The sequence below is a fragment of the Trichosurus vulpecula genome, chromosome 3 (genome assembly GCF_011100635.1).
Source record: "Trichosurus vulpecula isolate mTriVul1 chromosome 3, mTriVul1.pri, whole genome shotgun sequence".
In the NCBI taxonomy this organism is placed as follows: domain Eukaryota; kingdom Metazoa; phylum Chordata; class Mammalia; order Diprotodontia; family Phalangeridae; genus Trichosurus; species Trichosurus vulpecula.
The window spans coordinates 330,533,198-330,557,616 of record NC_050575.1 but is presented as its reverse complement, the minus strand read 5'-3'; positions in this window follow the sequence as shown (position 1 = coordinate 330,557,616).

Sequence of the window (24,419 nt, the reverse complement as noted above, 5' to 3'; positions counted from 1 at the left end):
GGAGTGACAGGAAATCAGGGATGAGGTTGGATTGGAGTAGGGAGAGAATTGAAGCAAGAAGATAAGGGTATTGTTGTTGTTGTTTCAATATTTTAGATGAGAGATGATAAGGGCCTGAACTAAGTGTATAGTTGTGTGAGTAAGAAATATGACCATGTGGATGTTTGGGGTGAGGAAGAGTGAGAATTTAAGCAGACTTCCAAGGTCAAAAACCTGGGAGATTGGAAGAACAGAAATGAAGTTTGTAAGAGGGGTGGTAGATTTGGGTGTAGAAACCTGAAATGATGAATTCAATTTGGGGTTTGATATTGTATGGGACAGAATTTTTAAAATAATAGGAGAGACATCTTTAAGAGAAACAAAGTAAATTTATTATACAAATCTTGCAAGACTTGGGCACACCTCCATAAGGGAGGAGGCGAGGTAAAAGGGTACCTGCCTTAATTTATACTCTTAATGAAAAAGATTCCCACCCACCTCTATCCCTTCTCACCATTGGCTGAGAGGCGGGCTTACAATCTAGGCGCGAAAACTACACAGAGGACCAAGATTGATCTGGTTCGTTCAGGTTTTTCCCTATCAGAACTCAACTGCCAGGGTGGCGTCTGAAAGTCTAGGAGGAGAAATGGAATGGGGGAAGGAGAGACCCTTCCCAGAGCAGAAAACAAATAACTCACAGGAAGTTCATTATCTTCTAACATCTGAGAGAGAGAGGGAAGGGCATGCCTTCCCAAAATTACAAGGCCAAATTCCAAAACCTCTCCATCAGACATACCCTGTGAAGTCTTCACAATTATCCAACCCACACAATATGTTCATTAGGCAATTGATTATTCAGGACAATGGCTCAGGGGAATGACTCTGAATCACCTACATAGAGAAAATAATTAAGTCCACTGGAATTGAAGAGGTTAGGGAGAATGTGTAGAGAAAGCAGTCCTAGGACAGGACATTTGGAAGAACACTTAGAAGGGATTCTATAGATCGGAGGTGTGAACCTCAAATAGAAAGGTAGCATGTTGACTTAGAACACGATGAATTAACATTATCTATGTTGGAGCATATTTTTATTTACTTTGATAAATGTTTCTTAATTGTCTTTTAAGCTATTTCAGAAGTACTTCTGGAGTTTGACACGTCTTCCATAGATGATGAGTAAGCAAAGGAGTCTAGGAAGGAGTGGTCACATATGAGAAAAAGCTTTCTAAAGAGATACCTCCCCCCCCACCAAACCTATTTAGTATAGATTTCAGAGCCCTCTTAACAAATGAATTGGATTTCCATCCAGATAATAAACTAGATCAATGCATGCCTGTTGTGAAAGAAGGTTGAAAATAGTACATGGGATTTTGTATAGTTGATTTATTCACTGTATGTAGACTCGGACTATAAACATTTTATCAGACTTTGGATTGTTAAAAACATTTCCTGGCCATGTCAATGTCACTGCTGCCAATGAGAGTGAGAGTCAGACATCCAAAATGGTGCTGAGTGCTTTTAATATTAAAGTAAAATGATCTCTGCCTGCCGTCTGCTTTCCTTTAACATTGGCCTCATTTCTCTACTTTGGGCTTGTACCTATCTGCTCTTTGGAATTTGTCCTCCATATTCTAGTGGTAAATCTCGTAATAAGGGCAGCTGTGTGAGGGCCCCCAAAGCAAGTCATTTTTTCCTCCACCCTAAAATTGTCAGCTCTTGCATTTGTCATATAGGAGATCATTATGATATATGATATGATAAATGACACCTTTCTACTTCCAGTTGCACAAACACATCTCATGATGGAGAGAGATCTTCATTAAAAACAAACAACAAAAAATCACTGCTTGCTCACATAAAAAAGGGACTACTTTTTATACAAATAAACGCAAGGTATTTTTAATGTCTTATCCCTAAATTACTTTATATCTATTATATATGTGTGTATATACATATATGTGTATATATATATATACATACATATATACATATACATACACACACATATCTTATCTTGCAGGGCAAAAGAGGATGGAGCTAGCTGTTCTTAAAGAGGGACATTGATATGTGAGTATGGCAGTTATCAACAGAGTACAGATGCCAATGGAGAAGAGCATAGGTGTTTGGCCTCCATTGTTCCTAGCTTGATGGGCAGGCACATAGCTCAGACATGCAGCAGGATGGATACTTTGATCTAAGGCCCCAAAGCCACTCAGGACTCAGACTTACATAGAGTTTTAGGCAGATTTGACATGGTACTAACAGAAAACTGCCCTGTGAGACAAAGCAAAGGTGTCAAACACCCTGCAGGTAGACCCCATTCTGCCTACAACTCCCTGACTGCTACCAGAACCAGATTAACATGTAATTGGGAAATATTTAACAAAATAAATAAAAATACAGTAAAACATAGATGACATTATATTTTAAAACTAAGTCAGAATGCAGCTACAGAGACCTTTGGGAAGGAATTAGTGGCTTCCATTTCTATTTGAGTTTGCTACCATTGGTCTAGACCACTGCAATCAGGTATTCTCTGAAGTGCTGAGTGAGGAAAGAGGGGCAGGGACTCTGTAAATTTAACTCTAATTATAACACAGCAAATATGTCGTGAGTGTGCGTGCGCGCACGCGCGCGCGCGTGTGTGTGTGTGTGTGTGTGTGTGTGTGTGTGTATTCAGCAAATATATAGCTGGGGGTAGAGTAGAGAGGGCAGGTCAATTAAGTGTCAGTATACATTTATCCTGGGGGCTGGAGTCATACCAATCAAAACAGTTTCCACCAACTAACAAACATATTGTTTCCCCAAAATGGATCGTATGCTCCTTGAGAAGAGGGACAAATTCACTTTTGTCTTGTTATCTTTGGGGCACAAACGGTGCCTGTCACATAGACAATTAATAAATTGTTTGTTGATAGATTGTGAAATCTCTGAAAATTCTCTAGGGGAGACTAAACATGTTTCTTTCCTGGAGTGTTTTGACATGCAACTGCCTGGGGTGGGGCGGGGGTGGGGTGGGGTGGGAAGATGGGATTAAATTTGATTCAATTTACTCAAGTTCAATTCAATGAACTTTGTGTGTGTGTGTGTGTGTGTGTGTGTGTGTGTGTGTGTGTGTGCAAGGAAGATACAACGTGAACACAGCCCCTGCCCTCTAGGAATAGTGTCTGGTGAGAGGCTATGACAGGTACAAAAATCAGTGTATTACAAAGTAGATGCCATCAGTCAGTAAACATTCATTAAGTACCTACTATGTGCTGAAAAACTCCATTTCTACCTTGTTAAGTTTTGGATAAAATGGGAATTTTGGCTTTTAAAGTTCTTTACCACTTTGCTCTCTAATGTGTTATACATTGCTCCCCTTTTCCATCCTGCAGTTCAGATAGAATGACTTTCTTGTGGTTCTTCACCACACCCCATCTCCAGCTGTTTGCCTCTGCGTTGACTGTGCCCCATTCTCACAATGCCCTCCTTCTCGTCTCCAACTCTTAGGATCAAATAGTGATAGTCCATTAAGGGGAGCAGCTTAAAGAAGCCCAGCTATTTGGACATCAACTCAGTCTTTCCAAAGCACAAGAGAGGAAGGGAGCTGTCTTTCTCAACCTTGTTGCTAGCAAAGTCAAAGCCAGAGATCTTTTAGAAAACTACCCCAATTTTACACTTATCTGGCATGGATATGACTGTAATTAAAAAAGATTATTAAGGACAAGCCAAGAAGCTGCTAGAATTAATGGAAAACACAGAGGTAGCCTGGTAGTACAGTGGTTATGAAACTGGGCCCAGAGTTAGAAGAACCTGAATTTAAATGAGGTAATATTTGAGATGAGGTTTGAAGGAAACACCTACTATGTGCCAGGCACTTTGAAAAGCACTTTACAATTATTGTCTCGTTTATGCCTCACAACAACCCAGCAAGGTGGGTGCTATTATGATTCCCATTTTAGAAATGAGGAAACTGAGGCAGACAATGGTTAAGTCACCCAAGTGAAGTTGTCCAGAGTCACATAAAGTGCTTAATGCAATGCCTGACACATAATAGAAGCTGCATAGATACTTGTTTGCTTCTTTACAATCTATTTCCTTCAAACTTCATCTGAAATACTACCTTTTACAAGAAGCCTTTTCTGATGCCCACTCCCACCAAATGACCTCATTCCACATAGCCTGACGTTTGTACATTTGTTTTTGTTCTTTAAAGATTGCAAGCTCCTTGAGTGCCAGAACCCTTTTATTTTTTGTATCCCTGGTTCCTAACACATGGCCTTTCACACAGTAGCAGCTTATTAGATGCTTGTCAATTAACTGATTGACTTGCACATCATGTCAATAGATGTGATCATTGAAGCCTTGGGAGGTAACTAGGTGGCTTGAGAGAGTTTAGAAAGAGAAAAGAAAACTAGGGACCCAGCTTTGAGGAACACGACACCTAGAGGGCAACATCACAGTGCTTGGCATAGAGTAGGTATCAAATAAATACTTACTGATTGAGAAAATGAGTGAGAAGGGGCAGTTAGACAGCAGGTGAGGTAAGATGGAGTGTCACCCAAACCAAGGTAAGAAATACCCAGAAGGAAAGGGTAGCCCTCCAGGTTAGATGCAAAACGTTGAAGGAGGAAGAGCAAAAAGAGGTTACTTGTATTTAATAGCTGAGAGGCCTTTGATGAGCTTGTCAAGAACAGTTTCAGCAGAGTGGTGAAGGATGGAAGCCAGATTACATGTGCCTGAATGATCAGTAAGTAATGAAGAAGAAGAAACAATGAGTAAATCTAAAAGGCCAAGGGAAGAGGACAGATTCTGGAACCCGGGTGGGGAACTTGTGACCTCATGGCCACATGTGGCCCTCTAGTTTCTCAAGTGCGGCCCTTTGACTGAATCCAAACTTCACAGAACAAATAAGTTTGGATTCAGTCAAAGGGCCACACTTGAGGACCTAGAGGTCCACATGTGGCCTTGAGGCCACAGGTCCCCCTCCCCTACTCTAGAAGCTCAGTATTGAAGGACAGACTTCAGGTTGTAGTGTAAGAGCACTGGTCTTGGAATCAAAGGGCCTGGATTCCAGTCCTGGCCCCAGTATTTAAAAATTGTGTCACCCTGGGGAAGTCACTTAACTTTCCTTAACTTCAATTTCCTTATAATTAAAATTGGGATAATAATACATTCCTTATTTACAGCTACTAAATGTAAGCTATTACTTGTTGGTGTCAGTAATGATAATACAGAGGAAGCAAAGTTCATGGAGGTGACATCAGTCAAGGGAAATACTAGGATAGAGGAGACTTCTCAGGAGAGCGAAGTCCCTTCTACAAGTTGTTGGATAGGTATCACATGGTGGGTGGCAGACTTTGCAACTACTTTCTGACTTTAGTTCTTGATCTTCATCTTGTTTCAATTTTCCTGCAGCCATGCCTTGGAACCTGTTTTAGACTTTCTCAATCTACTTTTAGATAGGAATTTGTAGATCAACTGTCAAACTCAAGTCTGAATCCCTGGCTCGTTGAGCTTTTGTCTCTCAGTGATTGTTTTCGGATATCTTTTTTTTCAGAATTTCTAGGTGTGTGGGACAGCGACCCTTCTCCAAATTAAATTCAGAGGCTTCTCAAGGTAGAAAGTAGAAAGGAATTTTATTGCTTTCTCATGAGAAAGAATGCCACCCAAGCAGGGCGTTCTAATTATGTTTTACATTTATTCGGTCTGAATAAATGGGCATGTCCCCTGAACAGAGTACAGAAGAGTACAAAGGACTCAGATGGATGCCAGTTCTGTCATTGATCCATAACTTCTTGAATGGAATTACATACCTTCTACTGGGAAAAGCTATATTTAAACAGTATCCTGGACATCTAAACCTGACTAGCTCTATATACATTCAGTCAGTTTCTTTTTCTATATGGTATGTCCTTTCTGGCATCACTTCTTAAAAGAGCATTAAGATCTAGTTATCTAGAATATCTCTGTAAAATATGTGTGTATGTCTAAGCATATAATATACATATATTATATACATATACAAAAACATACGTATTGACAAGGGACCCAAGATAAATAGCACTCACGTTTCAGGGTTTTCATATTTAGAAGAGTGGTTATCTCACACATACACACTCTATAACTCAGTAACGCAGAACCACTGTTTAAATAATAGATTGGGGTGACAGATGTCATAAACATATATGAAATGGATATAGTCAAAGCCGACAAATTTGGAGATGAGGTTTCAATCATTGTGCTTTTTTGTTGATTTTTATATATGATCCTGGGCAATTTTAAATTAAAGTAGATGTCACCTTTAATTTATTGTCAGGTGAGAAGCACACTTATTTTATACTCAAAGGATTTATTCAACTTAACTCTGTAATTGCTAGCAATATACAAGCTCATTATATCACAATTTAGTACATTTGATGCCAGCTGTTATGGAGTTAATAGCAGAGCCGATAGAAAATGACATAAACCACACTCTCAGGTTTAGTGCAAACATAATAATATTAACATTAAAGATACCTCCTTCAATTCTGCCCAGGAGTTGACTTCAACACTGTTACTTGCCAATGTCCTATATGAATGGATAGCACATTTTTTTTCCTCCCAAAATGTAGCATTTGATATTGGATGCAATATTAAGCAGTTTGCCTCTCATTTTATGTTCTTAATATCATCAGATCACACATCAAATTATTCCACACTATTTAGAAAGGATGGACATGTTTCCTCTTTCAAAAGTTATTTTTGGCAAATCTTCAATCCTTTAGTATTTTCTCTTCATTGAAACAGGATGAGAGAGGGAATCTGCATAAGAAAAAAGCAGGCAAATGTGATTTTAATTGTGAGATGTCATCCAGTATCTTCTTTTTTGGAATACAAGTGGGGACTTAGAATTTAGAAATCTGAAGTGGGTACAATGTGTACAGTTCTAAAAGAAGGGCAAACCCCCCCCACCACATACATTTATCATAAAGTCAAGAGCAAAAATTGGGGACAGAGGAGGAATCATTTTTAGTCACCATAACAGAAGTTTATTTTCAAGTATTTGTTTGTACTATTAGTAGTTACCATGGTAACCAGTGTTATTTTACTCTGTTTTGATGCAAAATCTCTAAAACATCTACCTTGTTTGAATTTTGTAAAAGGTACATTGAAAAATTACAAATATATGTGCATATATATATATATATATATATATATATACACATACCCACATATGCCATATACATGTGTGTATATGTACACATATGTGTTATCTTTGGTTCCTTTTTAAAAGATATTGTGATTCTAATAGTGTCTTAGTTCAAAATTATACAACTTATATTTTATTTGTATTTTGGCCATCATAGGAATAAGAGCAAATCATTTTTAGTTTCTATTTCTTTAAATTAGACATACTTTAAAATAATACTTTAGCATAAGAAGCTTCATTTGAAATTATAGAATGTCTTTTTACAAAGACCCAATCATATGATTTAAATATATATGTAACATATATACAATAATAATTATTTGGCAGTAGTTTATGTATATATATATATATGTATACATATATATACACACACACACACACATATCTATATATCTATATATACATGTTGATTTTCAGGAGAAGCTCACTTTTCTTCACTGTAACAGCACAGAGAGAGAAAAAATGAATATAGTCCCAGGAATTATTCCTCTAGCGATTCATTCCAGCTATTTCTATCCTTAATATTTTTTTTTTGAGAATTGTGAAGTTCCCTGTGATATGTCATACCATTATGAGATTTTTAAAAAATGATCATCACCAGGTACTAAAGGGTGCAATTGATTTCAGAATAGTCAGGATTTAACTGTGTTTTAATTAGCTTAAAACATATGCATTCATTTATCGTATTAATCGGAGTACAACCCATCATATTTAGTTGAGGTCTGAGGAATATTGTACAATATTGTACTTGGGCTAAAACAATGAAATGCTAATTGGATCCAGTAAAATAAGGCTAACATTTCCGGTTCCTATTAGGCAGGTTACCTAAATTAGGCTAATATAAAATGGTGCTTAATAGAATTGCAAATATGGTATGATGATCCATTCAGTGCTGGAAGACAGTGAAAAGGGATTTTTGGAGGAAATCAAAGACATTTGCATTACAATAAAACATTTCCTGCTGTGAGGGCTCTTGCAATGAAGGGGGAAAAAAACAACACTTCAGCACCACTCCCTCTTATTTACATAGGAATGCCAGGCCTACCTTTTCCAGTTCATAGGAACAGTCGCCTGTCAGTTACAGAATGGTGTGCAATTGTAAGTCTGCTGATGAATATGGTCCTTTTATTATTTTGTCTGGGATCATGTAAGAGATCTTTATGTTGCAATGAGGGAGTATTTCTCTTTGTACACTATGTCTTTTTACTATGGGAATGTGCTGTCTGGGCTTTAAAAACTGGCTCCAATCATTAGACCTGGCTGCTCTCTCTCATTTGAGCTGCTAAATGCCTTTTGTTTATTTCCTTCAGCCCCAGAATGACTGAAGGCTGAGTCTGGCAGCTATGACTTTTGTGTTACTTATTGTACTTGAAATGAATCATAAAAGTTGCTCAGGATGCCTTTTCCCCTCTTTCTGGATTGCTGGCTTTTTGGATCTTCTTATAAGATTGATTCAATTTCTGGATACATTTGACGGGAAGAAATTTGTGAGAACCACAGATTATTTTCTGGAGAAACACGGAAGGGTCCGTCCTTCTACCAAAATTTCTTCTCATCTTGTAATGGTCTATTGTAGTAATCATTAGTAGTCAGAATAATGAGTTTGTTTTGAGGAAAATGGATCTGTTAACTACCCAGTTTTGAAGACCCCCCTGAGCACCTTCAGGGCTGAAAAGTGGTTTCTGGGGAGCGCATTTTTGAAGCTCTCCCTCAAAAGGAAAGTTGCCCAATGAAGTGGGGAAGGCACTACATTTCTTGCTTGCAAAGACACTGATAAAAGAATTCTGTGCTGAACTCACAAGCACCCTTGAACCTTGCAGTTTGCTCCCAGAGCTCAGATCCTTGCACTTCTATGAAAGGCAGGGAGATAGAAGAGCATTCTGGGGCCTAGCATGCAAATGAGGAAACCAAGTAAAGAAAAAGAGAATTCAAATCTCGGCTATTGTATTCTAAGCAGGTTGCTAGCATATCTTTGTGGAGAAGCTATAAAAAAAATCTCATCATTCTGGCATGAAAACGAAAAACACGCTTTACTTCCCTGCTCATATAAGCACTTTGTGTGAGTGCAGTTTTGTCTTTAAAAAAAAAAATGTTTCTTTCCTTTGAGTTTGGGGTATTATGCTATCCTCCATGATATAAAATATTTTATCTTTAAGTATAGGTCTGATTGGGACCTTAATATCCCAAAGAACTTATAATTGTTACTACAGAATTTGTCATATTGCTTACATACACACATAATTCCTGCTCTTTCAAACAGAGAGAATTAATATTCTTTGCTCTGAAGCATAGCAGTTGAGGAAAGTGCATATATTTTATGGATATACTTCCTAAGTGAAGCAGAGAAGGTTAAAATCTTCCAGCTCCAAATCCTCTTCCCTTCTAGCTTTCAGCTGCAAAAAAGTGATGTTTCATTTAGAAACAAAAGCCAGTAATTGCACAGCAGAAGAAAGATTCTGGTCAACAGGCAGATGCCCTGAGAAATCTAGCATTTAGCACAGTGCCTGGCACATAGTAGGTGCCTAATAAATGTTAATTGCGTGAGTAATAGGAAGGGAATGTGACTAGCCGGCTTACACCCATACATTTTAGACTTAGGCTCCATCTTTGCAAGATCAAGACAACAAGTTGAGGGGAAGAGAGAGAGAGAGAGAGAGGAGAGAGAGGAGAGAGAGAGAGAGAGAGAGAGAGAGAGAGAGAACATTTGGTCAGTCATCCGAGAATTTTGTCTACCAGCTATACAACTTGTTCGATTTTCTTTGCTTCTTTTGATTGACTTTTTTTGCAAGTGTTTTAGTAAAAATAAAGAAAAAATGATTAATTTAGGTTTCACTTAATCTTAGACTAAAAATATTTGGAAACTTTGTCCCTAGGGGCTAAGGGTGTAGTGTCTAAGACAGCTAAGAATGCTGACTGCAATATCATGTCTGATTGTGTAGATAGAATTCAATTACATTTTGTGGGGAGTTGCTACATTCTCCACATTATAGAATAGACACATTCTATTATCAATTAATAAGCATTGAACAGTAGCTTAAGATGTGCTAGGTACTGTGCTAAACACAGGAGATATGAAGAAAAAGTGAAAGTCTGTACCCTCTGCTAGAAGTTTACATTCTATTGTTAGAGACAATATATGCAGGTATAATTATATAGTTAATATATACAAAGTGAATATAAAGTTGCTTGGAAAGGGAGTAATTTAGCAGCATGGAGCAGTTAGGTGGTGCAGTGGATAGAGTGCTGGGCCTAAGTCAGGAAGACTCGTCTTCACAAGTTCAAATTTGGCCTCAGATACTAGCTGCATGACCCTGAGCAAGTCACTTAACTCTGCCGCAGTTTCTTCATCTATAAAATGAGCTGGAGAATGAAATGGTAAACCATTCTATTATCTTTGCCAAGAAAACCCTAAATGGGGTCACAAAGAGTTGGACACAACTGAACAACAATTTTAGTGCTTGAGGTATCATGAAAAGCTTTATATAAAAGGTAGTCAGTCTTCAAAGAAACTAGGAATTCTAAGAGATAGACATAAGGAAGGAAAGAATTCCAAACATGGAAGACAAACAGTACAATGGCACCAAGATGGAAAATAAAGTATCCTATGGATGTGATGAGTAGGCCCAAATGGCTGAATGGTTCAGTGTATGGAGGGGATTATTGTGTAAGAAGACTGGAAAAGCAGCAAGGAGCCAGGTTGTGAAGATACTTAAATGTGAAACAGAGGGGATTATATGTGATCCTAGAGACAGTAGGGAAACACTGGAGCTTCTTGAGCAGGGGAATAACACAGCCAGGTTTTCACTTTAGGAAAATCACTTTGGTAGGATGGTTTGGAATTGAGAACAGCTCAAAGTAAGTAGATTAAATAGGAGGCTATTGCACTAGTCCAGGCAAGAGGATGATAGCTGTGGAAGTAGAAAGGAGGTGATGTAGTCTAGAGATAGAAATGACAAAATTTGGTAACTGATTGAATGTGGGAGAACAGTGGAGGATGACATCACACTTGTGACTCTGTGCCTAGGTAGATGTAGGCATCTTTGACATTAAGAGGGAAGTTCAGAAGAGGGCTAAATGACCTGTGCCAATGGGGTCTCTTTAATCTCATCTCTGGTTGCTCACAGAGTTGTTTGATAACGAAAAAAAAAAAGAAAAGAAAAGAAAAAGAAAGAAAAAAATGGCCCTTAGTTTCCTTAAAAAAGTAATTTACAGCAGTAGGCAATGTGAAATGTAAAACTGTTGGGATTAAAAGAGAAATCGTCTCACACATCCAATCCATTGTCTCATCCTGTTGATTCTATCTCTGTAATATTCCTTGTACCTGTCCCCTTCTGTATACCCATATGACCAATGCCCTAGGTCAGGACCTCGTTATCTCTTGCCTGAACTGTTGCAATAGCATCCTAATGGAACTATCTGCTTCTAGTTCTCCTTTGTCCAATCCCTTCTCCATAGAGCTGCCACAGTAATGTTCATAAAGTAGAGATCTTGACCATGTCATTCCCCTGCTGAAGATATTTTGGTTGCTCTCTATCATCCTTTTAATAAAATACAAGCTGGTATTTAAAGTCTTTCCCAATCTGGCTTCCACATAATTTTCTAGATTTATTTCATACTTTTTCTTCCTTCCACATTGACTCTACATTCCAGCCAACAGGCCTACTAGCTATGGAGTAAGCTTGACATCTCTCCTATCTTTAACCTGATTCCCTTTTCTTCATTTCTTCCTCATCTCTGCCACTTAGAATTCTTAATAATGGTCAAATCTCAACTCAGGTGCCATTTCCTGAAATCCTTTTTGAAATTATTTTGTATTTTCTCATCTGTATACATGTTGTGCTACCACCACCACTAGCACACTGGCCCTGCAAAATAAGAATGCCTGCCTGTACGGGCTGGGACCATAGCTTTTGTGTCACCAGCACCTTACCGCAGAGCAGATACTTAATAAGTATTTGTTGAATTAAATTCCATAGGACAAAAGTATAACTAGAATAAAAAATGTATTTGCCTTATTAATATAGTGTTTTTGATCTTTGATCTAAATCTATAACTTAACAGAACTATATTTTTAAGCCTTTTAAGGATATTCTCATTTATAGGGTTATTGTGAATCAACTCATGTATTTTGATGCATGATTGAAAAAAGTATTTAATTCATTGGAACTGACTATGCTGCCCATTTATACATATGTATTCACATAAATAACTACACACCTAAACATGTCATTTATTCTATATATTCTACATAATGTATATAAGTGGTTTTTATGTACTTGAAGTTAATATATTGAACCAAATAGTATTGAACAGAAATAATGTGTTGAACATTAAAGGCTGGGGCATACATTTATTTTGTGCAAACACATACACACATACATGTACATATTACATGCATATAAACATGTGTACTTTGGGGGGTCTCTACCTTTGTGTGTGTGTGTGTGTGTGTGTGTGTGTGTGTATACTTTAGTGTATTTATTTTCTTTTGTAATCCTATGTATTTTATTTTTGCATTTGGAAACATTATTCTTGGAGGGAGTCCATAGGCTTTACTTAACTGCCAAAGAAGGTCATGATACGAAAGGGTTAAAAAGCTTTGATCTAACTGTATGGCCCTAAACAATCTGTTGTATGGTAGACAGAATGCTAGCCCTGGAGTCAAGAAGGCCTATACTCAAAATGGGTTCAGGTCCTACCTCCCATACATTCTAGTAATATGTATATGTCACTTAATACTTTGGTGCCCAGGCATTTTTCTAAGATTGTAAGCTATAGTAGACTTGGCCATTCATCCTTCTGATAGGCAGAGCTTCTACACTATTGTGAAATCACAGGACCTGACCATGTCACTATATGGATGCCATGACTTGGGCCATTGAAAAGTTGGAGGTCTCCCAAAGTACAATGGTGAGCTTGAGTAGGTTGTAGTGTCTTACTAACGAAGAGATGCACAGGAAATGCTTTCTCAAGAAGTTCATCAGAAAGGAGCATATAACAGGCAAAGAATGTGACCTGGGCTTATAGAGCTATAGGTAACTAATAAGTAGCAGGATCCAGGCAATATCAAGAGATCTAAAAGAAGGAAGGACCCTATGACCTCAGGTGTACCTCCTGTGCAATATTTACTGGAGGACATGGCTAAGAATTGAGCAGGATAAGAAAGCTTGAATAGGTAATGATAGGCACCAAAGGGATCTTAGCCCATCTTGATAAGGAGTGGCAGCAAAATACAATTGAATTCCTGGAACCTGGGTTCAAATCCTAACTCTGATTCTCACTACATGTGTGACCTTGGGCAATTCACAGACCCTGCAGCTGTGATCTGGGAGGAGGGAAGAGGAGGCAGGGCTTCACACAGCTGCTAAACTGCTTTTCCTAAAATGCAAAATTGATCATACTAATCCCATTCTCAATAAACTCCAGTGGCTTTCTATTATCTCTAAAATCAAATATAAACTTCTCTGCTTGGTTTTTCAAGTCCTTCACAATCTGGCTCTAAAATGCTTCTAACCTTATTGCATGTTAGTCAATCAGTCAGTCAATAAACATTTTATTAAGTGCCTAGTATGAGCCAGGCACTGTGTTAAGTGCAGAGGACAGAAAGAAAAGCAAAAATACTCCCTGCTCTCAAGGAGCTTACAGTCTAATGGGAAAGACAACATTGAAACAGCTATATGCAAGCAAGATGCCAACAGGATAAATTGGAGATGATAATTAGAGGGAAAGCACTAAAATGAAAGGGGATCAGGAAAGGTTTCTTGTAGACAGTGGCACTTTAGCTTGAAGGAAGGCAGGAAGGCAAGGAAACCAAGAGGTGGAAATGAAGAAGAAGAGCATTCTAATCCCAGGGGGACCAGAGGAGGGGGTGGGGGGGCAGCCAATGAAAATGCCTAGAGTCAGGAAACTGAATATCTTTACTCCCCTCCGTGCACTCCACACTCCCAACTGGTCTTCTTAATGTTCCTCACACAAGACACTTCCTTTTCTACCCCTATACTTTCTTTTTTTACTGGCTAGCCCTCATGCCTGGGATATGCTCTTTCCTCATCTCCATCTCTTAGACTCTCTTATTTTCTTCAAGGCTCTGCTCAGATTCTACCACATGAAGCTTCTCTTAATCATTCTATCTCTCTCCTACCCCATATAACCTTATGTTGATTTTCTATCTCTTTTGTACATATGTGTGTCATCTCCCTGGGCTAAACTGTGAGGCCCATGAAGAAGGGGGCTATTACCACTTTCAACTTGGTATTCCCAGGGCTTAGTACAGTGCCAGACAAATAGGAGATTGCTGTTGATTATACAAAGGACTCACTGAAGATCTGGCTGGCTTGGTCACTGTCCACTTCTATGACTCTAACAAGTCACAACTTCTAGGGACTTCAACCTCCTCCTCTGTAAAAAGAAGGCATATACCAAATATTGTGAAGCACCTCCCCGAACTGAAATTCTGTGATTTTCTCTGTGCTTATTGGAATATAATCCAGCTCTAAGATGGTTGCATCAAGACACACATCTAGTTAATAATTCAAACTTTAAAACCCATTCAGGTCACTATTTGGTGAGGTCTAAAGCAGTGATATTAAAGAATAGTCCCTGTTCCAAGGATTGGGGCAGTGGGGGTGGGGAGGACCATATGATTGGAGTTATCAGGATTGAAGCACATTATTACAGTACTACACTAACAATAGCCCATGGTCTTCCTCCCTTCTTTTTTCTTTTCTTTCTGGGGGTAGTTTGCCATCCTTAAAGAGAATAACTCAAGTTTCTAAAAATTTCCCCTATTTTCTTGTCATGGATATATTAGCAGTCCATGATGCATACTAATTATAAAGTTGGATGTAACAAGAGTTCCTCTTGTGAATCCATTTAAGAACTGATTGTTTACTATCTTTTTCTGTAAGTATAAAATTTTAATTATGCCACTGACAGGAACTGTGCGTGATACAGTGCTCTACATTTATCACTGGGAGAGGGCCAGTTGCAGAGCTGTTTGACTTTGGAGAAATCCTGATGCGCTTGCAATGTTGAGCAGCAGGTGCCACATTATTATGTACAGAAAAGCAATTAGGAAGCATATTGGATGAATGGGGAGTGCATTAATATTAGCGAGTACATTTGTCAGTGGTTTTGATGCGAGTCTTTTTCTTTTCTTTATGCAACATTAAGATTGTAGCTCTCATAAATTCTCCCCTTAAATTGCCATCTGTTCCCTTGTCAGGCAGTAGTGAGGTAGAGAAAAGTTTTCTTGACAAATGAAAAGAATTTCTTTTATTTAAAGTAGAAGCAAAAGAGCCTATACAAAGTTGCAGAATTGTAGGTTACGGGAATGAGCTTTGCATGTGTTAAGTAATTACCTTTGAATGTAACATTAAACTGTGGAACCCTTTGATTTTTACAAGTTGCTATTTTTTTCCCAGGCATTTTGGGTGTATTTTAAAATTCAATAGGAAAGAGTTATAATTAGATTACCGTAATGACAACTAGCAATGGGCCACTTGGATTGGAAACTTCTGGGAAGAAACTGCCTATTCCATTGATATGTAGGACATCTGCTTTTCATTCCTTAGAACCACTGACAAGACACAGTTTAAGACAGTGAAGAGTAACTTTGTGAACTGCCTTTTCCCCAGTCTATTACTTATTAGGCAAATGTTATCATTTTTGAATTAGGCAATGTTTGACTTTAATATCATTTGAAAACCAAAAAAGCAAACAAATAAAAACAAAACAAAAACAAAAACCCACGACAGAACCAATAAGGATTAAACAGTCAAAGGGAAGCCTTTCTGAGAGGTTTTGATGTGTGAAGTACATACCTTTAGTAGGTATATAATCATCTCACTTGCTGGTAAAGCACAATGGCTATTCAGATTCATTTTTTGTTGTTGCTAATTGAAGATTAATCAGAAACTTCATTTTATTTCATTCTTATTGAAAAAAATGTTTCCTGCCTTAGCAAGTACAGAATACAATATATAAGTAACTCTATGGATCCTGTAATATTTAGGGACCATCATTATAAGCATCAATTCTCATTGTCCAGGCATATAGTCTTGTAGGTTAAAAAAAACCACCTGGACTCACATATGCTTAATATAAAATATATTTTTGGAAGACCTTCCTTTTCCTGGCAATTTAATTTAAATACTTGATATGATTTTAACAAAAAAAATCCACTTTGTTTTTTGTGTTACAGAAATTCTACTTAAATTGAGGTTTTAATAGTGTTCTGTTTAATCAAAATTTTACTCTGTTGATTACAGTAGAAACGAAAAAAGTACAAAGTGCAATAGGAGTTAAGAGGGAGCTGGGTTCATACCACACCTCCAACACTTAGTGCCCATGCTATCATCCCTGAGCCTTACTGTTAATTGTAATATGATTTCCATAATGTCTTTACTACTTACTTTGAAGGATTGGTATACGTGTCAAATGAGTTAACGTATGTAAAGTATTAAATACGTATCAGTTAGCACAACTGAGAAATGGGCTTTAAGGCTTAGGAAGTAATTTCTCTATAACTGCTTTTTTTGAAAGTATATTTTTACTTATTTTGCAGATGAAGAAACTGAGACTCAAGAGAGATTAAATGACTTGTCTAGGATCACACAGCCAGTAAAGATCAGAACTAATTATTCTGACTCTAGACCAAGTCTTTTATTCTCTCTGTATGAAGAGAGTTAGGAAGGAAAGGAAGTCTGAAATTCCTTGACAAGACAAGTTTTCTACTATAAGGCCACCGGATGGAGCTACTGGGACTGGATGCCCCAAAATTATCCCCTAGGATATCTCTAGGGGATGGTGAATGACTGAGAGCAAAGCTCTAAGGCCGGTTATCTTTACTGACTACCAAAAAAAGTTAACTACACTTTCAATAAATTGGTCAACCATTTCTGATTCATAAGTAGTTTCCCAGAACTTTCAATAGATTTCAGCTTCCAGGTTGAATTATTGCTCCTAAGAATGTTTGATAGATCAGGAGGATGAAATCCTGGATGTAGTTTCACCACTCCACTTTGAGATCAAGACTAGAAATTACAACCTTTTCACAGCAAACCCCCATCTTTACCTGAAAGCAAAGGTGTAGCTATAACATTGAAAAATACCAAGTTGACACTCCTATCCCAGGGTCATGGAATGTTTCTTACAATTGTCCATAGTCCTTCTCTTCTTGGCTCAGAGGGGCCAGGGAACTAGTATTTTACCCTTATTCCAGTGGGATAGAAGAGAAACAGAATGGCGTAGTGGGCAGAAAGCTGCTCTCTAGGACAAAAAAAAAACCTTATTTCAGGTCCTGTGTCTAACATATACTGCCCCTGTGACCCTGGGCAAGTCAATTAATCTCTCTGGGCTCTAGGCAATTCTTTAAGACTATAAATTTCAGAGAAAGTGAGTAGATAGATATGTGCCTTTCTCACTTGAAAAGTTCCCTATGCCAATTAAGTCTTAGATCCAGGTCCTCTCCCTATTTCCATGGCACAAGGTTCATGGTTACATAAAACTTTTTTAAAGGTAGTTTAGATGGAGGAAGTTGAATGTCCACAAATAAAACCAGTGCAAATATGTCAAGTGTGAAGTTAGATATCAACATCTTTCCACTCAATTACATTCAACAAAATTTTATTATGTGCCTACATAATAAGGCTATGTGCTAAGTTCTTGATATACAAAGGTAAAATGTAAAAAAAAAAACTATACATTTTAGGACTAGAAAGCATGTCAGAAACCATCTACTCTAAACTATTTCTTTTCTGCATAAGGGGATGATACCCAAACCACTGGCAATTTGCTATAGAAGACAGGGCTTATAAGGCAAAGCTAGGCTTATGGCTCACATCATCTGTACTTTAGCTATATTCTTTCTTTACTGTCTTTTTGATGAATTATAAAAACAAAGACAAACATGGCTAGCAAAGTTATTCCTTTGTTATGTAATGGGAAGAATAATGGATTTAGAATGAATAGATCTCAGTTCCAATCTCAATTCAATTGCTTACTAGTTCTATGACTTGATGAATTCCCTAACCTCTCAGAGACTCAGTTTCTTTATTTGTAAAATGAGGACAGTAACATTTCTACTATGTTTCATAGGGTTGTAATGATCATTTTGTAACATTACAGAACTTTTCTTTTGTCTTTATATACTATCTTAGTGACTTTATCTGCTCCCAAATGTCCAATTATTACCTTTACAAAATGATTAGCAGATCTCTCTCTCTCTCTCTCTCTCTCACTCTCTCCCTTTCCCTCCCTCCCTCCCCTGTATATATACATATATGCGTATATATGTGTGTGTGTACATATATGTATGTATGTATATACAGTTTTATGTTCTCTTCTGAGCTCCAATCCTACATTACCAACTGCCTATTGGATCTTTTAAACTTTAGGCATCTCAACCTTACCATGCCCAAAATGGATCAAAACTGCCAGAGGGCATGACTGATGACAAAAAGAAGCTGGAGAAGCAGCAGTTGGACAGATAGAAGAACCAGGAGAGATTAGTGTCAGCAAACCTAGAGAGAGGAGAGATCATCCAGGAGAATGTGGTCAATAGTCAGAAGTCTGATTGACAAAGATTTTAGAGAATAGTGATTGAAGAGGAAGTAGAAGCACTGAACATAGATGGCTTTTTAAAAGAACTGTGGCTGAGAAAGGGAAGAGAAGATTAGGAAAATGGTTAGCAGGGTTGGTGGGCTCTAGTGAAACCATTTTATGGTTGGTGGAGACTTAGGTATTTCTGTAGATAGAAGAAGAGATGAGAAAGATTGAAGATTAGAGCAGGGGATGATTATAGTGGGGAAAATCTGCTGGAGAACATGGGAGGGGATGCAGCCGAGGGTACGTGTAGAAAAGTTAGACTCAGATAAGAAAGATTAGCTAAAAGAATCAGCTCTTCAACAAAGACTGTGGTAAAAGAGGGAATACTGGGAGATGATGTCCAGAGGTTATGAGATATGGAAGGGGGAAGGAAAGGGAAATAAACAGCCTCAATTGTTTTTCTATAAAGTGTGAGGCAAGGGCCTCAAATGAAAGAGTGAGAGGATGGGGTATTATGGGAGATTTGAAGAGACAGGAGGAAGTTTGGAATAGGCTTTATAGATGTTAGACTATCCCAACAAAATGTAAGCTCTTTAATGGAAAGGGCGTGTTTCATTTTTGTCTTTGAATCCTTGATGCCAGCAGTGTGGGCATGACACACAGTGATTACTTAATAATGCTTACTGATGTATTTATTATTATTAAAAGGGTGGCATAATGGATACAGTGCCCGGACCTAGGGTCAAAAAGACTCATTTTCCTGAGTTCAAATCTGTCCTCAGATACTAGCTGTGTGACCCTGGGCAAGCCACTTAACCTGTTTGTCTCAGTTCCTCATCTGTAAAATGAGCAGTATCTTTGCTAAGAAAACCCTAAATGTGGTCAAAAAGAGTTGAAAATGACTGAACCACAACAAAAATATTATAGCTAATTCATCTTTAGTCACTTAAAATAATTTTCAAAAATGTTTTGTCTGCTAGGAACTGTGTTAGGCTAGCAAGTCATGAGCCTTGCCCTCAAGGAGTTCACAGTACTGTGGGAATGATCAAAATAAGTGTACAAATAACTGAGAGAAGTACCATAAGAATAGTCACAAATAAGACAGGAGTTCATAAGTGGGAGCCATCCCTTCTGGCTAGGAGGGATTATGGAAGAGGTGCCATATGACCTGCATCTTGAAGAATGAGTAGGATTCTGGCAAGTACAAAAAGAGGTCATGGTATTTCAGGTAGAGGAAATAGCATGAGCAAAGGACAGAGGCAGAAAATCATGGGATATGACTGGTGAGTCGTTCAGTTTGACTATTGCATAAAGTTATATCACATTTTAAAAGCAGTAAGAGATAAAGCTGAAAAGGAAACTTTGTTTCATTTGATTTTAAGTGTACTTTGTTCAGTTTACTTATCTACAGATCTCAGCTTCATCAGATAAATGTTTGGCCTTCCAATTTATTTGTCTATCATAGTAGACATAGCTAATATATTCCCTCTTTCATATTCCCTCCTTTTCATAGCTTCTTCAGTTTCCTTGGTTGAACTAAACTGGGTAGAAGGAGGGAGGCTGCATGGAATAGAGGAAAATACTAGCAGACTGGAGTCCTGCCTTTACTTTAGATTAGTCATTTAACCTATCTATTCCTTAATTTTTTCACCTCTAAAATGAGGTTTGTACAATATTATTATTTCTAAGACCTCTTCTAGTTCTATGGTGTGATTTTTGTCATATTTTTCTTATTGCAGATCTCAGCACTCTTAATAGTGTTTAGGCCATCTTGACCCTTCAGAGATAGAAAGGGCTTCACAGGTCAATGTTTCTTGAACAGAATTGAATCTATTCCAAATGTCCTCTTTTTGCCAGCAGGAAAATTGAAGCCTGTAAAAATGAAGTGATTTGTCAAAGGCCACTAAATTAGAAAATTATTTAATTTGGATTTGAACCCAGCTCTTCTGACTTCAGATCTAGTGCTCTTTTAAAAAGATTATGTTTAACTTAAAAATAAGCCTATTTAAGCACAAGTAGTCACAGTATTATTACTGGAGGCAGCTGGTAGCTTAGTGGACAGAGCACTGGGCCTGGAGACAGAAAGACCCACGTTTACATCTGGCCTTAGTCATTTACTAGCTGTGTGACTCTGGGCAAGTAATTTAACTTCTGTATATCTTAATCCAATGGAGAAGGGAATGACAACCACTCCACTATCTTTGCCAAGAAAACCCCATATGGGGTCACAAAGAGTTGGACATGACCTAGCAACAGCAAGTCACACTTTGCAGCACCAAACCTTCTTTTGTACCTCTTACTTTTGTACCAAGCTACCCAACAGCCATGGTGAGCTATTATATAACAATTAGACTATGTACTGGAAGCTTGTGTTAATAGCAAGGAGATGTGGGTTCTAGGAAGCTAGTTCTTTGTGACACTGGAGTTTTCCATAACCTGCTTAATTCCATAAACAAAATGGTTTGGGAATATTCTTGGCTCTTCCAAAAGGACAAAAACAATAACTAGCAACAAAATCTGGGATATTTGTGTAGGGATATGACATATAGGTATGTATGTATGTATATACACATTTATATACACATACATATATGTGTTTTAAAAAAAACCACTTTTAACATTAGCTTGTCTCTAATCTACTTGTAACAGCAGCATGTACCCCCAGAGCTTTATAATTGGATGTCTGACACATCTTCTAGTCATCCAGGCAGGCAAATCCAAGCCTATTTTCATTTCACACTAAACAGAAATCATAAGCCAAGCTGCAACCCTTCTTGGAATATTTTTTGGACTTCTACTTTGTTCCTTATTTATTTATTTTTTTGAAGTCATCACTTTGAATCTGGTCACAGATGCAAAAGGGGGAGGGGGAAGGTGAATCCAGGAACAAGAAGTACTCAGACAAAATAGCCAGAGACTTACCCTCCAAATTTCTCCTACTACTTTTCTCATTTACATTCTCTCTGTCCCCTATCAGTATCAAAGCCATCGCCCACCTACAGTCAGACCTCTTTGACTGAGCTTGATGAAGTACACTTAATTGCTACCTCCAAAATACAGCTGCTTTGGGGATGGCCTCCTGGGGGTCTTTTCCTCCTCAAATTCTTAGTCATCCACTCTGGTGACTCAAGTTGTTTCCACACTAAGGAAGCTAAGATAGTTGGTCTGTGGGGGCAGGAAGGCAGCAGCTGCTGCAAACTTTGCTAATGAGAGCACCACCCTCTCTTCCTTTCTGAGGCTGCCCAGAGGTAGCATATAAAAATCAGGGAGAGTCAGAGTGTCTGAGATAGAGTTTGTAAAGTCATTATGTTTTGGTTACAAAGCTCGTTTAAGGAAGGAGAGTGAGATACAACGTAAAGCTTTTGTATTAGAGATGGTTGAGCTTCATGGGTGTATTGTTTTCTGAATGGTTTTCCCTGTGTTCTTTTGTGATGTCTCCCATCCTTCCTGTGGAAATCTTGTTTGCTGGACTGTAGGGCTTGATAAACCCACAGTCTTTGGCAAGGAGAACACCAAAGGGATAGGCAAAGATGACAGTCAAAAGGGCAAAACCAACTACAACGTATAGGACACCTCTTGAACCCTTCAGATGTGCCTGGTTTTGAGGTCAAAAGACTGATAACAGCCCCGGTAGAGACAAAAAAAAAACCAAATATACTGTAGTCAATAACCACTTGGTCAAAAGGCATTCATTCAGTACTTTTTAATGTTTTAGACTGATGTGTTTTTATATTTATCTGAAAAGTATCAGGGACTAGGGATAAAGTCAATTTTTCCATCCATTCTTCCAACCAATTTGAATTGGCATTTACCTTGTACCTGGTATAGAATCTTTTAAAAGATGATTTTAAAATAAACAGCATCTTTTATGTATGATTTCTTCATAATCTTCATTTTTCCTGTAAAGAAATAGTTATCAATCAACAAACATATATTAAGTGCCAAGTAAGTGTCAGATATGGTATTAGGGGTTGAAGACTGAAAGAACAAAAGTGAGAATCCCTTAGCTCAAGAAGTTTACATTCTATTGAAGCTGGGGGAAGAAACCAACGTATTTAGAGGTAAGTAAATTCATGATATAGTTGGGCAGAGTGAGGTACTCAAAACTGGGGAAATCAGGAAAGGTGTCTTGAAGGGACTGGACCTTGAACTGAGTCTTAAAGGAAGACAGGGTTCTTAAGAGGCAAAATAGAATAGGGAGAGCTTATCAGATATGGCAAAGTGGGAGATGCAATGTCATGGTCAAAATATAGCAAGTAGGTCAATATGACTGGAGATTAAGAAGGGGAAATTATGTGGAATCCACTTAGAAAGATAGGCTGGATCCAGGTTGTTATGAACTTTAAACACAAAATGCAGGATTTCATAGTTTATTCTAGAGAGGAGGGGGGAACCACTGAAGCTCTTTGAGTGGGGCATTGTGCTTTGAGAATCTCATTTTGGTAGTGCCACACAGGAGGATGAATCAGAGAGGGCAGAGGCTACACACAGGGAGGTCAATTAGAAGATTAGTGTAGTCCAGGTGAGAAGATATTAAATATTAAATAAAGAAATATTAAAACTCATCACCTGATTGAATGTGGGGGGTGAGTGAGTCAATCAACTAGCATTTATTAAATGGCTGCAATATGCCAGGCACTGTGCTAAATGAAGAGTTGAGGATGACTCCCAGGTTGTGAGCCTGGGTGAGTAAAGGGATGCTTTTAACACAAATAAGGAAATTGAGGCTAGATGTGGGATTAAGAGGAAAATAATGAGTTACTTAATGAAGGATATTTATTTACAGTCTTTCAGTTCCATTTAGTTCAATTCACATTTATAGGCACCTACTATTTTTTTCCAGAATTGTGCTAGATTGTGTGGAGCCAGAAAAGGAATATGATCCATGATCCCTGCCCCAAGGAGCACACAATCTAGTAGGAGAATTAAGGCTTGAATACATGAAATGATTTATGCAAAACATATTACGTAAGATAGTATAGCATCAAGAAGTTTCTTATCTGTAAATGGAGATGCTAATGTACTATCTACCACCATGGAGTCAATGTGAAGAAGATACTTTCTAAACTGAGAAGTGCTCAGTAAATCTATATTGTGATTATCCTGCAGGCCAGTGGGACTCTGGAGCATGAGAATGTCAATGTAAACTTTTTTTTTAGAATGACTGAAGGAAGGCTTATTGGGGGACTAGAACACAGTAAAATCAGAATGGACAGCAGAAATGTGGTTAGTTTGTCCAGCAGTCAAAAGAATACTGGGCATGTTGATTTTATGATGTCGATGGGACATCCTGTTTTGTCCAATAGGTAGTTGATCATGCAGAACTGAAGCTCCAGAGAGAGACTAGGGCCAGATGAACAGGTTTGGGAATCATCTCCAATGAAATGATTAATACACCCATGGAAATTGACAAAACCAGCAAGAGAAAGTATATGGAGAGAAGAGGACTCAAGACAGAGCCTAGGTTTATACACCAAGTTAAGGGGCATGATATGAATGAAGAGCTGGTGAGAGAGACAGAGAAGTGATCAGATAGGTAGGGAAGAGTTTCAGGTTGTCACAAAAACCCAGACAGAAGAAAATGCATTAGGGGAGATGGTGGTCAACAAAGTCAAATGCTGAATAGAAAGGGATGAAGTCTAGGAAAAATCCATCACATCTGGCAATTATAAGGTCATTTGTAACTTCAGAGAGAGAAATTCCCTTTGAGTTTTAAGGT